Source organism: Schistocerca gregaria, unplaced genomic scaffold (genome assembly GCF_023897955.1).
Source record: "Schistocerca gregaria isolate iqSchGreg1 unplaced genomic scaffold, iqSchGreg1.2 ptg000355l, whole genome shotgun sequence".
Classification (NCBI taxonomy): Eukaryota; Metazoa; Arthropoda; class Insecta; order Orthoptera; family Acrididae; genus Schistocerca; species Schistocerca gregaria.
Genome location: NW_026061814.1, coordinates 568284 through 582437, shown reverse-complemented (window position 1 = coordinate 582437; position 14154 = coordinate 568284). Strand labels below are relative to the sequence as shown.

Below are 14154 nucleotides of genomic sequence, written 5' to 3'. Positions count from 1 at the left end.
ATCTGGAAGCGCGACGAGTGTCAGGCAGGTGAGAACGCTTCCCTCTGTCTTCATTTCTTGCTATCTTGTCACTACCCCTGCCAGCCCTTTTTTCATGCTACCTTTCTCATGTGACAAAGATGCTTCCATACTGATTTTAAACTATCGTAAGATACGATATTAAGGAACTCAGTTTGAAAAGAGTGCGCCAAGGAAGACTTCCAAAGAGTCTCTGGAAATAACAAAACAGTATGAAGTGACAGAAATGTTGTGAAATACGTCAGGGCATATTGTTTTGTAGCAGTGCACAACGGCAAATTTGTAAACAAAAATTTACCTTCCATCGCTACAAGAGATGGATACTTTGTCGAACAAACGAATGACAGGCGGTGCAACGAGCAGCTGTGTTGTGCGTCTGACCCACGTGGCGGCGCGCCGCACTGCGCGTCGCCTTCGAGGTGGAAGGACGTGCTTTGCGTCAAATGTGCCACCGAAAACGGCGATTGCGTGTGTTGGGAGGAGAGGCGAAGCCTTCTTCTGCCGTGCGGCTACTGTATAAGGACGCCAACGGCCATACCATGTTGAATACACCGGTTCTCGTCCGATCACCGAAGTTAAGCAACATCGGGCCCGGTTAGTACTTGGATGGGTGACCGCCTGGGAACACCGGGTGCTGTTGGCTCCCTCTCTTCTTTTAAATTTTATGTCACTACACCTGCCAGCCCTCTTTTCATGAAAAACTCTCAGGTGCGACAAAGATGCTTCCACAAGCATTTTAAACTACTGTATTAAACGTAAGATGCGAAATTACAGTAATGAACTCAGTTTGAACAAGAATGCGCGGAGGAAGAGTGCTAGGATCTCGTTGAAAATAACGAAACACTGCGAATCGACAGATGTGCTCTTGAAACGCGTCAGAGAGTACTGTTTTGTAGGAGCGCTAAATTCCAAAAACTAACTACATTAAAGAAAGACCTGTTCCCGTCCGACCACCGAAGAAAAGCAACAACGTCAGTATTCGGATCGGCGACCGCCTGGGAACTCTGGCTGTCTTCATTTCTTGCTTTCTTGTCACTACTCCTGCCAGCCCTTTCTTCATGCTACCTTTCTCATGTGACAAAGATGCTTCCATACTGATTTTAAACTATCGTAAGATACGATATTAAGGAACTCAGTTTGAAAAGAGTGCGCCAAGTAAGACTTCCAAAGAGTCTCTGGAATAATAAAAACAGTATGAAGTGACAGAAATGTTGTGAAAAACGTCAGGGCATATTGTTTTGTAGCAGTGCACAAGGGCAAATTTGTAAACAAAAATTTACCTTTCGTCGCTACAAGAGATGTGTACTTTGCCGAAAAGCCTGTGTCTTGTGTGCATGTTTTCGCACCTTTCCACGGCACAGCGCAGCACAGAGCGGCACTGGTAGCTCCGAACGCCCGCACACGGCGCCTCGGACTCGCCGGTTCGGGCCGCGCCCATCTCGCAGATGCTTCTCGTACTTGTGCTGTCATATGGACCGCGACCCGAGCGGCAGCGAGCGGCAGTCGAGCAAAGTCGGGACAAGTCGGGACGGAAGGGGACAGCCGAGAATGAACCGTGCAAATTACGCAAATATCTGGAAGCGCGACGAGTGTCAGGCAGGTGAGAACGCTTCCCTCTGTCTTCATTTCTTGCTATCTTGTCACTACCCCTGCCAGCCCTTTTTTCATGCTACCTTTCTCATGTGACAAAGATGCTTCCATACTGATTTTAAACTATCGTAAGATACGATATTAAGGAACTCAGTTTGAAAAGAGTGCGCCAAGGAAGACTTCCAAAGAGTCTCTGGAAATAACAAAACAGTATGAAGTGACAGAAATGTTGTGAAATACGTCAGGGCATATTGTTTTGTAGCAGTGCACAACGGCAAATTTGTAAACAAAAATTTACCTTCCATCGCTACAAGAGATGGATACTTTGTCGAACAAACGAATGACAGGCGGTGCAACGAGCAGCTGTGTTGTGCGTCTGACCCACGTGGCGGCGCGCCGCACTGCGCGTCGCCTTCGAGGTGGAAGGACGTGCTTTGCGTCAAATGTGCCACCGAAAACGGCGATTGCGTGTGTTGGGAGGAGAGGCGAAGCCTTCTTCTGCCGTGCGGCTACTGTATAAGGACGCCAACGGCCATACCATGTTGAATACACCGGTTCTCGTCCGATCACCGAAGTTAAGCAACATCGGGCCCGGTTAGTACTTGGATGGGTGACCGCCTGGGAACACCGGGTGCTGTTGGCTCCCTCTCTTCTTTTAAATTTTATGTCACTACACCTGCCAGCCCTCTTTTCATGAAAAACTCTCAGGTGCGACAAAGATGCTTCCACAAGCATTTTAAACTACTGTATTAAACGTAAGATGCGAAATTACAGTAATGAACTCAGTTTGAACAAGAATGCGCGGAGGAAGAGTGCTAGGATCTCGTTGAAAATAACGAAACACTGCGAATCGACAGATGTGCTCTTGAAACGCGTCAGAGAGTACTGTTTTGTAGGAGCGCTAAATTCCAAAAACTAACTACATTAAAGAAAGACCTGTTCCCGTCCGACCACCGAAGAAAAGCAACAACGTCAGTATTCGGATCGGCGACCGCCTGGGAACTCTGGCTGTCTTCATTTCTTGCTTTCTTGTCACTACTCCTGCCAGCCCTTTTTTCATGCTACCTTTCTCATGTGACAAAGATGCTTCCATACTGATTTTAAACTATCGTAAGATACGATATTAAGGAACTCAGTTTGAAAAGAGTGCGCCAAGTAAGACTTCCAAAGAGTCTCTGGAATAATAAAAACAGTATGAAGTGACAGAAATGTTGTGAAAAACGTCAGGGCATATTGTTTTGTAGCAGTGCACAAGGGCAAATTTGTAAACAAAAATTTACCTTTCGTCGCTACAAGAGATGTGTACTTTGCCGAAAAGCCTGTGTCTTGTGTGCATGTTTTCGCACCTTTCCACGGCACAGCGCAGCACAGAGCGGCACTGGTAGCTCCGAACGCCCGCACACGGCGCCTCGGATTCGCCGGTTCGGGCCGCGCCCATCTCGCAGATGCTTCTCGTACTTGTGCTGTCATATGGACCGCGACCCGAGCGGCAGCGAGCGGCAGTCGAGCAAAGTCGGGACAAGTCGGGACGGAAGGGGACAGCCGAGAATGAACCGTGCAAATTACGCAAATATCTGGAAGCGCGACGAGTGTCAGGCAGGTGAGAACGCTTCCCTCTGTCTTCATTTCTTGCTATCTTGTCACTACCCCTGCCAGCCCTTTTTTCATGCTACCTTTCTCATGTGACAAAGATGCTTCCATACTGATTTTAAACTATCGTAAGATACGATATTAAGGAACTCAGTTTGAAAAGAGTGCGCCAAGGAAGACTTCCAAAGAGTCTCTGGAAATAACAAAACAGTATGAAGTGACAGAAATGTTGTGAAATACGTCAGGGCATATTGTTTTGTAGCAGTGCACAACGGCAAATTTGTAAACAAAAATTTACCTTCCATCGCTACAAGAGATGGATACTTTGTCGAACAAACGAATGACAGGCGGTGCAACGAGCAGCTGTGTTGTGCGTCTGACCCACGTGGCGGCGCGCCGCACTGCGCGTCGCCTTCGAGGTGGAAGGACGTGCTTTGCGTCAAATGTGCCACCGAAAACGGCGATTGCGTGTGTTGGGAGGAGAGGCGAAGCCTTCTTCTGCCGTGCGGCTACTGTATAAGGACGCCAACGGCCATACCATGTTGAATACACCGGTTCTCGTCCGATCACCGAAGTTAAGCAACATCGGGCCCCGTTAGTACTTGGATGGGTGACCGCCTGGGAACACCGGGTGCTGTTGGCTCCCTCTCTTCTTTTAAATTTTATGTCACTACACCTGCCAGCCCTCTTTTCATGAAAAACTCTCAGGTGCGACAAAGATGCTTCCACAAGCATTTTAAACTACTGTATTAAACGTAAGATGCGAAATTACAGTAATGAACTCAGTTTGAACAAGAATGCGCGGAGGAAGAGTGCTAGGATCTCGTTGAAAATAACGAAACACTGCGAATCGACAGATGTGCTCTTGAAACGCGTCAGAGAGTACTGTTTTGTAGGAGCGCTAAATTCCAAAAACTAACTACATTAAAGAAAGACCTGTTCCCGTCCGACCACCGAAGAAAAGCAACAACGTCAGTATTCGGATCGGCGACCGCCTGGGAACTCTGGCTGTCTTCATTTCTTGCTTTCTTGTCACTACTCCTGCCAGCCCTTTTTTCATGCTACCTTTCTCATGTGACAAAGATGCTTCCATACTGATTTTAAACTATCGTAAGATACGATATTAAGGAACTCAGTTTGAAAAGAGTGCGCCAAGTAAGACTTCCAAAGAGTCTCTGGAATAATAAAAACAGTATGAAGTGACAGAAATGTTGTGAAAAACGTCAGGGCATATTGTTTTGTAGCAGTGCACAAGGGCAAATTTGTAAACAAAAATTTACCTTTCGTCGCTACAAGAGATGTGTACTTTGCCGAAAAGCCTGTGTCTTGTGTGCATGTTTTCGCACCTTTCCACGGCACAGCGCAGCACAGAGCGGCACTGGTAGCTCCGAACGCCCGCACACGGCGCCTCGGACTCGCCGGTTCGGGCCGCGCCCATCTCGCAGATGCTTCTCGTACTTGTGCTGTCATATGGACCGCGACCCGAGCGGCAGCGAGCGGCAGTCGAGCAAAGTCGGGACAAGTCGGGACGGAAGGGGACAGCCGAGAATGAACCGTGCAAATTACGCAAATATCTGGAAGCGCGACGAGTGTCAGGCAGGTGAGAACGCTTCCCTCTGTCTTCATTTCTTGCTATCTTGTCACTACCCCTGCCAGCCCTTTTTTCATGCTACCTTTCTCATGTGACAAAGATGCTTCCATACTGATTTTAAACTATCGTAAGATACGATATTAAGGAACTCAGTTTGAAAAGAGTGCGCCAAGGAAGACTTCCAAAGAGTCTCTGGAAATAACAAAACAGTATGAAGTGACAGAAATGTTGTGAAATACGTCAGGGCATATTGTTTTGTAGCAGTGCACAACGGCAAATTTGTAAACAAAAATTTACCTTCCATCGCTACAAGAGATGGATACTTTGTCGAACAAACGAATGACAGGCGGTGCAACGAGCAGCTGTGTTGTGCGTCTGACCCACGTGGCGGCGCGCCGCACTGCGCGTCGCCTTCGAGGTGGAAGGACGTGCTTTGCGTCAAATGTGCCACCGAAAACGGCGATTGCGTGTGTTGGGAGGAGAGGCGAAGCCTTCTTCTGCCGTGCGGCTACTGTATAAGGACGCCAACGGCCATACCATGTTGAATACACCGGTTCTCGTCCGATCACCGAAGTTAAGCAACATCGGGCCCGGTTAGTACTTGGATGGGTGACCGCCTGGGAACACCGGGTGCTGTTGGCTCCCTCTCTTCTTTTAAATTTTATGTCACTACACCTGCCAGCCCTCTTTTCATGAAAAACTCTCAGGTGCGACAAAGATGCTTCCACAAGCATTTTAAACTACTGTATTAAACGTAAGATGCGAAATTACAGTAATGAACTCAGTTTGAACAAGAATGCGCGGAGGAAGAGTGCTAGGATCTCGTTGAAAATAACGAAACACTGCGAATCGACAGATGTGCTCTTGAAACGCGTCAGAGAGTACTGTTTTGTAGGAGCGCTAAATTCCAAAAACTAACTACATTAAAGAAAGACCTGTTCCCGTCCGACCACCGAAGAAAAGCAACAACGTCAGTATTCGGATCGGCGACCGCCTGGGAACTCTGGCTGTCTTCATTTCTTGCTTTCTTGTCACTACTCCTGCCAGCCCTTTTTTCATGCTACCTTTCTCATGTGACAAAGATGCTTCCATACTGATTTTAAACTATCGTAAGATACGATATTAAGGAACTCAGTTTGAAAAGAGTGCGCCAAGTAAGACTTCCAAAGAGTCTCTGGAATAATAAAAACAGTATGAAGTGACAGAAATGTTGTGAAAAACGTCAGGGCATATTGTTTTGTAGCAGTGCACAAGGGCAAATTTGTAAACAAAAATTTACCTTTCGTCGCTACAAGAGATGTGTACTTTGCCGAAAAGCCTGTGTCTTGTGTGCATGTTTTCGCACCTTTCCACGGCACAGCGCAGCACAGAGCGGCACTGGTAGCTCCGAACGCCCGCACACGGCGCCTCGGACTCGCCGGTTCGGGCCGCGCCCATCTCGCAGATGCTTCTCGTACTTGTGCTGTCATATGGACCGCGACCCGAGCGGCAGCGAGCAAAGTCGGGACAAGTCGGGACGGAAGGGGACAGCCGAGAATGAACCGTGCAAATTACGCAAATATCTGGAAGCGCGACGAGTGTCAGGCAGGTGAGAACGCTTCCCTCTGTCTTCATTTCTTGCTATCTTGTCACTACCCCTGCCAGCCCTTTTTTCATGCTACCTTTCTCATGTGACAAAGATGCTTCCATACTGATTTTAAACTATCGTAAGATACGATATTAAGGAACTCAGTTTGAAAAGAGTGCGCCAAGGAAGACTTCCAAAGAGTCTCTGGAAATAACAAAACAGTATGAAGTGACAGAAATGTTGTGAAATACGTCAGGGCATATTGTTTTGTAGCAGTGCACAACGGCAAATTTGTAAACAAAAATTTACCTTCCATCGCTACAAGAGATGGATACTTTGTCGAACAAACGAATGACAGGCGGTGCAACGAGCAGCTGTGTTGTGCGTCTGACCCACGTGGCGGCGCGCCGCACTGCGCGTCGCCTTCGAGGTGGAAGGACGTGCTTTGCGTCAAATGTGCCACCGAAAACGGCGATTGCGTGTGTTGGGAGGAGAGGCGAAGCCTTCTTCTGCCGTGCGGCTACTGTATAAGGACGCCAACGGCCATACCATGTTGAATACACCGGTTCTCGTCCGATCACCGAAGTTAAGCAACATCGGGCCCGGTTAGTACTTGGATGGGTGACCGCCTGGGAACACCGGGTGCTGTTGGCTCCCTCTCTTCTTTTAAATTTTATGTCACTACACCTGCCAGCCCTCTTTTCATGAAAAACTCTCAGGTGCGACAAAGATGCTTCCACAAGCATTTTAAACTACTGTATTAAACGTAAGATGCGAAATTACAGTAATGAACTCAGTTTGAACAAGAATGCGCGGAGGAAGAGTGCTAGGATCTCGTTGAAAATAACGAAACACTGCGAATCGACAGATGTGCTCTTGAAACGCGTCAGAGAGTACTGTTTTGTAGGAGCGCTAAATTCCAAAAACTAACTACATTAAAGAAAGACCTGTTCCCGTCCGACCACCGAAGAAAAGCAACAACGTCAGTATTCGGATCGGCGACCGCCTGGGAACTCTGGCTGTCTTCATTTCTTGCTTTCTTGTCACTACTCCTGCCAGCCCTTTTTTCATGCTACCTTTCTCATGTGACAAAGATGCTTCCATACTGATTTTAAACTATCGTAAGATACGATATTAAGGAACTCAGTTTGAAAAGAGTGCGCCAAGTAAGACTTCCAAAGAGTCTCTGGAATAATAAAAACAGTATGAAGTGACAGAAATGTTGTGAAAAACGTCAGGGCATATTGTTTTGTAGCAGTGCACAAGGGCAAATTTGTAAACAAAAATTTACCTTTCGTCGCTACAAGAGATGTGTACTTTGCCGAAAAGCCTGTGTCTTGTGTGCATGTTTTCGCACCTTTCCACGGCACAGCGCAGCACAGAGCGGCACTGGTAGCTCCGAACGCCCGCACACGGCGCCTCGGACTCGCCGGTTCGGGCCGCGCCCATCTCGCAGATGCTTCTCGTACTTGTGCTGTCATATGGACCGCGACCCGAGCGGCAGCGAGCGGCAGTCGTGCAAAGTCGGGACAAGTCGGGACGGAAGGGGACAGCCGAGAATGAACCGTGCAAATTACGCAAATATCTGGAAGCGCGACGAGTGTCAGGCAGGTGAGAACGCTTCCCTCTGTCTTCATTTCTTGCTATCTTGTCACTACCCCTGCCAGCCCTTTTTTCATGCTACCTTTCTCATGTGACAAAGATGCTTCCATACTGATTTTAAACTATCGTAAGATACGATATTAAGGAACTCAGTTTGAAAAGAGTGCGCCAAGGAAGACTTCCAAAGAGTCTCTGGAAATAACAAAACAGTATGAAGTGACAGAAATGTTGTGAAATACGTCAGGGCATATTGTTTTGTAGCAGTGCACAACGGCAAATTTGTAAACAAAAATTTACCTTCCATCGCTACAAGAGATGGATACTTTGTCGAACAAACGAATGACAGGCGGTGCAACGAGCAGCTGTGTTGTGCGTCTGACCCACGTGGCGGCGCGCCGCACTGCGCGTCGCCTTCGAGGTGGAAGGACGTGCTTTGCGTCAAATGTGCCACCGAAAACGGCGATTGCGTGTGTTGGGAGGAGAGGCGAAGCCTTCTTCTGCCGTGCGGCTACTGTATAAGGACGCCAACGGCCATACCATGTTGAATACACCGGTTCTCGTCCGATCACCGAAGTTAAGCAACATCGGGCCCGGTTAGTACTTGGATGGGTGACCGCCTGGGAACACCGGGTGCTGTTGGCTCCCTCTCTTCTTTTAAATTTTATGTCACTACACCTGCCAGCCCTCTTTTCATGAAAAACTCTCAGGTGCGACAAAGATGCTTCCACAAGCATTTTAAACTACTGTATTAAACGTAAGATGCGAAATTACAGTAATGAACTCAGTTTGAACAAGAATGCGCGGAGGAAGAGTGCTAGGATCTCGTTGAAAATAACGAAACACTGCGAATCGACAGATGTGCTCTTGAAACGCGTCAGAGAGTACTGTTTTGTAGGAGCGCTAAATTCCAAAAACTAACTACATTAAAGAAAGACCTGTTCCCGTCCGACCACCGAAGAAAAGCAACAACGTCAGTATTCGGATCGGCGACCGCCTGGGAACTCTGGCTGTCTTCATTTCTTGCTTTCTTGTCACTACTCCTGCCAGCCCTTTTTTCATGCTACCTTTCTCATGTGACAAAGATGCTTCCATACTGATTTTAAACTATCGTAAGATACGATATTAAGGAACTCAGTTTGAAAAGAGTGCGCCAAGTAAGACTTCCAAAGAGTCTCTGGAATAATAAAAACAGTATGAAGTGACAGAAATGTTGTGAAAAACGTCAGGGCATATTGTTTTGTAGCAGTGCACAAGGGCAAATTTGTAAACAAAAATTTACCTTTCGTCGCTACAAGAGATGTGTACTTTGCCGAAAAGCCTGTGTCTTGTGTGCATGTTTTCGCACCTTTCCACGGCACAGCGCAGCACAGAGCGGCACTGGTAGCTCCGAACGCCCGCACACGGCGCCTCGGACTCGCCGGTTCGGGCCGCGCCCATCTCGCAGATGCTTCTCGTACTTGTGCTGTCATATGGACCGCGACCCGAGCGGCAGCGAGCAAAGTCGGGACAAGTCGGGACGGAAGGGGACAGCCGAGAATGAACCGTGCAAATTACGCAAATATCTGGAAGCGCGACGAGTGTCAGGCAGGTGAGAACGCTTCCCTCTGTCTTCATTTCTTGCTATCTTGTCACTACCCCTGCCAGCCCTTTTTTCATGCTACCTTTCTCATGTGACAAAGATGCTTCCATACTGATTTTAAACTATCGTAAGATACGATATTAAGGAACTCAGTTTGAAAAGAGTGCGCCAAGGAAGACTTCCAAAGAGTCTCTGGAAATAACAAAACAGTATGAAGTGACAGAAATGTTGTGAAATACGTCAGGGCATATTGTTTTGTAGCAGTGCACAACGGCAAATTTGTAAACAAAAATTTACCTTCCATCGCTACAAGAGATGGATACTTTGTCGAACAAACGAATGACAGGCGGTGCAACGAGCAGCTGTGTTGTGCGTCTGACCCACGTGGCGGCGCGCCGCACTGCGCGTCGCCTTCGAGGTGGAAGGACGTGCTTTGCGTCAAATGTGCCACCGAAAACGGCGATTGCGTGTGTTGGGAGGAGAGGCGAAGCCTTCTTCTGCCGTGCGGCTACTGTATAAGGACGCCAACGGCCATACCATGTTGAATACACCGGTTCTCGTCCGATCACCGAAGTTAAGCAACATCGGGCCCGGTTAGTACTTGGATGGGTGACCGCCTGGGAACACCGGGTGCTGTTGGCTCCCTCTCTTCTTTTAAATTTTATGTCACTACACCTGCCAGCCCTCTTTTCATGAAAAACTCTCAGGTGCGACAAAGATGCTTCCACAAGCATTTTAAACTACTGTATTAAACGTAAGATGCGAAATTACAGTAATGAACTCAGTTTGAACAAGAATGCGCGGAGGAAGAGTGCTAGGATCTCGTTGAAAATAACGAAACACTGCGAATCGACAGATGTGCTCTTGAAACGCGTCAGAGAGTACTGTTTTGTAGGAGCGCTAAATTCCAAAAACTAACTACATTAAAGAAAGACCTGTTCCCGTCCGACCACCGAAGAAAAGCAACAACGTCAGTATTCGGATCGGCGACCGCCTGGGAACTCTGGCTGTCTTCATTTCTTGCTTTCTTGTCACTACTCCTGCCAGCCCTTTTTTCATGCTACCTTTCTCATGTGACAAAGATGCTTCCATACTGATTTTAAACTATCGTAAGATACGATATTAAGGAACTCAGTTTGAAAAGAGTGCGCCAAGTAAGACTTCCAAAGAGTCTCTGGAATAATAAAAACAGTATGAAGTGACAGAAATGTTGTGAAAAACGTCAGGGCATATTGTTTTGTAGCAGTGCACAAGGGCAAATTTGTAAACAAAAATTTACCTTTCGTCGCTACAAGAGATGTGTACTTTGCCGAAAAGCCTGTGTCTTGTGTGCATGTTTTCGCACCTTTCCACGGCACAGCGCAGCACAGAGCGGCACTGGTAGCTCCGAACGCCCGCACACGGCGCCTCGGACTCGCCGGTTCGGGCCGCGCCCATCTCGCAGATGCTTCTCGTACTTGTGCTGTCATATGGACCGCGACCCGAGGGGCAGCGAGCGGCAGTCGAGCAAAGTCGGGACAAGTCGGGACGGAAGGTGACAGCCGAGAATGAACCGTGCAAATTACGCAAATATCTGGAAGCGCGACGAGTGTCAGGCAGGTGAGAACGCTTCCCTCTGTCTTCATTTCTTGCTATCTTGTCACTACCCCTGCCAGCCCTTTTTTCATGCTACCTTTCTCATGTGACAAAGATGCTTCCATACTGATTTTAAACTATCGTAAGATACGATATTAAGGAACTCAGTTTGAAAAGAGTGCGCCAAGGAAGACTTCCAAAGAGTCTCTGGAAATAACAAAACAGTATGAAGTGACAGAAATGTTGTGAAATACGTCAGGGCATATTGTTTTGTAGCAGTGCACAACGGCAAATTTGTAAACAAAAATTTACCTTCCATCGCTACAAGAGATGGATACTTTGTCGAACAAACGAATGACAGGCGGTGCAACGAGCAGCTGTGTTGTGCGTCTGACCCACGTGGCGGCGCGCCGCACTGCGCGTCGCCTTCGAGGTGGAAGGACGTGCTTTGCGTCAAATGTGCCACCGAAAACGGCGATTGCGTGTGTTGGGAGGAGAGGCGAAGCCTTCTTCTGCCGTGCGGCTACTGTATAAGGACGCCAACGGCCATACCATGTTGAATACACCGGTTCTCGTCCGATCACCGAAGTTAAGCAACATCGGGCCCGGTTAGTACTTGGATGGGTGACCGCCTGGGAACACCGGGTGCTGTTGGCTCCCTCTCTTCTTTTAAATTTTATGTCACTACACCTGCCAGCCCTCTTTTCATGAAAAACTCTCAGGTGCGACAAAGATGCTTCCACAAGCATTTTAAACTACTGTATTAAACGTAAGATGCGAAATTACAGTAATGAACTCAGTTTGAACAAGAATGCGCGGAGGAAGAGTGCTAGGATCTCGTTGAAAATAACGAAACACTGCGAATCGACAGATGTGCTCTTGAAACGCGTCAGAGAGTACTGTTTTGTAGGAGCGCTAAATTCCAAAAACTAACTACATTAAAGAAAGACCTGTTCCCGTCCGACCACCGAAGAAAAGCAACAACGTCAGTATTCGGATCGGCGACCGCCTGGGAACTCTGGCTGTCTTCATTTCTTGCTTTCTTGTCACTACTCCTGCCAGCCCTTTTTTCATGCTACCTTTCTCATGTGACAAAGATGCTTCCATACTGATTTTAAACTATCGTAAGATACGATATTAAGGAACTCAGTTTGAAAAGAGTGCGCCAAGTAAGACTTCCAAAGAGTCTCTGGAATAATAAAAACAGTATGAAGTGACAGAAAAGTAGTGAAAAACGTCAGGGCATATTGTTTTGTAGCAGTGCACAAGGGCAAATTTGTAAACAAAAATTTACCTTTCGTCGCTACAAGAGATGTGTACTTTGCCGAAAAGCCTGTGTCTTGTGTGCATGTTTTCGCACCTTTCCACGGCACAGCGCAGCACAGAGCGGCACTGGTAGCTCCGAACGCCCGCACACGGCGCCTCGGACTCGCCGGTTCGGGCCGCCCCCATCTCGCAGATGCTTCTCGTACTTGTGCTGTCATATGGACCGCGACCCGAGCGGCAGCGAGCGGCAGTCGAGCAAAGTCGGGACAAGTCGGGACGGAAGGGGACAGCCGAGAATGAACCGTGCAAATTACGCAAATATCTGGAAGCGCGACGAGTGTCAGGCAGGTGAGAACGCTTCCCTCTGTCTTCATTTCTTGCTATCTTGTCACTACCCCTGCCAGCCCTTTTTTCATGCTACCTTTCTCATGTGACAAAGATGCTTCCATACTGATTTTAAACTATCGTAAGATACGATATTAAGGAACTCAGTTTGAAAAGAGTGCGCCAAGGAAGACTTCCAAAGAGTCTCTGGAAATAACAAAACAGTATGAAGTGACAGAAATGTTGTGAAATACGTCAGGGCATATTGTTTTGTAGCAGTGCACAACGGCAAATTTGTAAACAAAAATTTACCTTCCATCGCTACAAGAGATGGATACTTTGTCGAACAAACGAATGACAGGCGGTGCAACGAGCAGCTGTGTTGTGCGTCTGACCCACGTGGCGGCGCGCCGCACTGCGCGTCGCCTTCGAGGTGGAAGGACGTGCTTTGCGTCAAATGTGCCACCGAAAACGGCGATTGCGTGTGTTGGGAGGAGAGGCGAAGCCTTCTTCTGCCGTGCGGCTACTGTATAAGGACGCCAACGGCCATACCATGTTGAATACACCGGTTCTCGTCCGATCACCGAAGTTAAGCAACATCGGGCCCGGTTAGTACTTGGATGGGTGACCGCCTGGGAACACCGGGTGCTGTTGGCTCCCTCTCTTCTTTTAAATTTTATGTCACTACACCTGCCAGCCCTCTTTTCATGAAAAACTCTCAGGTGCGACAAAGATGCTTCCACAAGCATTTTAAACTACTGTATTAAACGTAAGATGCGAAATTACAGTAATGAACTCAGTTTGAACAAGAATGCGCGGAGGAAGAGTGCTAGGATCTCGTTGAAAATAACGAAACACTGCGAATCGACAGATGTGCTCTTGAAACGCGTCAGAGAGTACTGTTTTGTAGGAGCGCTAAATTCCAAAAACTAACTACATTAAAGAAAGACCTGTTCCCGTCCGACCACCGAAGAAAAGCAACAACGTCAGTATTCGGATCGGCGACCGCCTGGGAACTCTGGCTGTCTTCATTTCTTGCTTTCTTGTCACTACTCCTGCCAGCCCTTTTTTCATGCTACCTTTCTCATGTGACAAAGATGCTTCCATACTGATTTTAAACTATCGTAAGATACGATATTAAGGAACTCAGTTTGAAAAGAGTGCGCCAAGTAAGACTTCCAAAGAGTCTCTGGAATAATAAAAACAGTATGAAGTGACAGAAATGTTGTGAAAAACGTCAGGGCATATTGTTTTGTAGCAGTGCACAAGGGCAAATTTGTAAACAAAAATTTACCTTTCGTCGCTACAAGAGATGTATACTTTGCCGAAAAGCCTGTGTCTTGTGTGCATGTTTTCGCACCTTTCCACGGCACAGCGCAGCACAGAGCGGCACTGGTAGCTCCGAACGCCCGCACACGGCGCCTCGGACTCGCCGGTTCGGGCCGCCCCCAT

The 14154-nt window shown here is 47.7% G+C and overlaps 9 non-coding genes across 9 annotated transcripts; all 9 read left to right on the top strand.

Annotated features, from left to right (window-relative positions):
* The first annotated feature begins 542 nt into the window (after positions 1 to 542).
* Positions 543 to 661, top strand: LOC126307986 (5S ribosomal RNA). Its single transcript, XR_007553922.1, has one exon. It is a non-coding gene; the product is annotated as a 5S ribosomal RNA (ribosomal RNA).
* Positions 662 to 2132: 1471 nt separating this feature from the next.
* On the top strand, positions 2133 to 2251 carry LOC126307985 (5S ribosomal RNA). The gene has a single exon (XR_007553921.1). It is a non-coding gene; the product is annotated as a 5S ribosomal RNA (ribosomal RNA).
* A 1471-nt stretch (positions 2252 to 3722) lies between these two features.
* LOC126307859 (5S ribosomal RNA) lies at positions 3723 to 3841 on the top strand. The gene has a single exon (XR_007553829.1). It is a non-coding gene; the product is annotated as a 5S ribosomal RNA (ribosomal RNA).
* Positions 3842 to 5312: 1471 nt separating this feature from the next.
* On the top strand, positions 5313 to 5431 carry LOC126307984 (5S ribosomal RNA). The gene has a single exon (XR_007553920.1). It is a non-coding gene; the product is annotated as a 5S ribosomal RNA (ribosomal RNA).
* A 1460-nt stretch (positions 5432 to 6891) lies between these two features.
* LOC126307982 (5S ribosomal RNA) lies at positions 6892 to 7010 on the top strand. Its single transcript, XR_007553919.1, has one exon. It is a non-coding gene; the product is annotated as a 5S ribosomal RNA (ribosomal RNA).
* Positions 7011 to 8481: 1471 nt separating this feature from the next.
* LOC126307981 (5S ribosomal RNA) lies at positions 8482 to 8600 on the top strand. The gene has a single exon (XR_007553918.1). It is a non-coding gene; the product is annotated as a 5S ribosomal RNA (ribosomal RNA).
* A 1460-nt stretch (positions 8601 to 10060) lies between these two features.
* Positions 10061 to 10179, top strand: LOC126307979 (5S ribosomal RNA). Its single transcript, XR_007553916.1, has one exon. It is a non-coding gene; the product is annotated as a 5S ribosomal RNA (ribosomal RNA).
* Positions 10180 to 11650: 1471 nt separating this feature from the next.
* On the top strand, positions 11651 to 11769 carry LOC126307978 (5S ribosomal RNA). Its single transcript, XR_007553915.1, has one exon. It is a non-coding gene; the product is annotated as a 5S ribosomal RNA (ribosomal RNA).
* A 1471-nt stretch (positions 11770 to 13240) lies between these two features.
* LOC126307977 (5S ribosomal RNA) lies at positions 13241 to 13359 on the top strand. The gene has a single exon (XR_007553914.1). It is a non-coding gene; the product is annotated as a 5S ribosomal RNA (ribosomal RNA).
* The last annotated feature ends 795 nt before the right edge of the window (positions 13360 to 14154 follow it).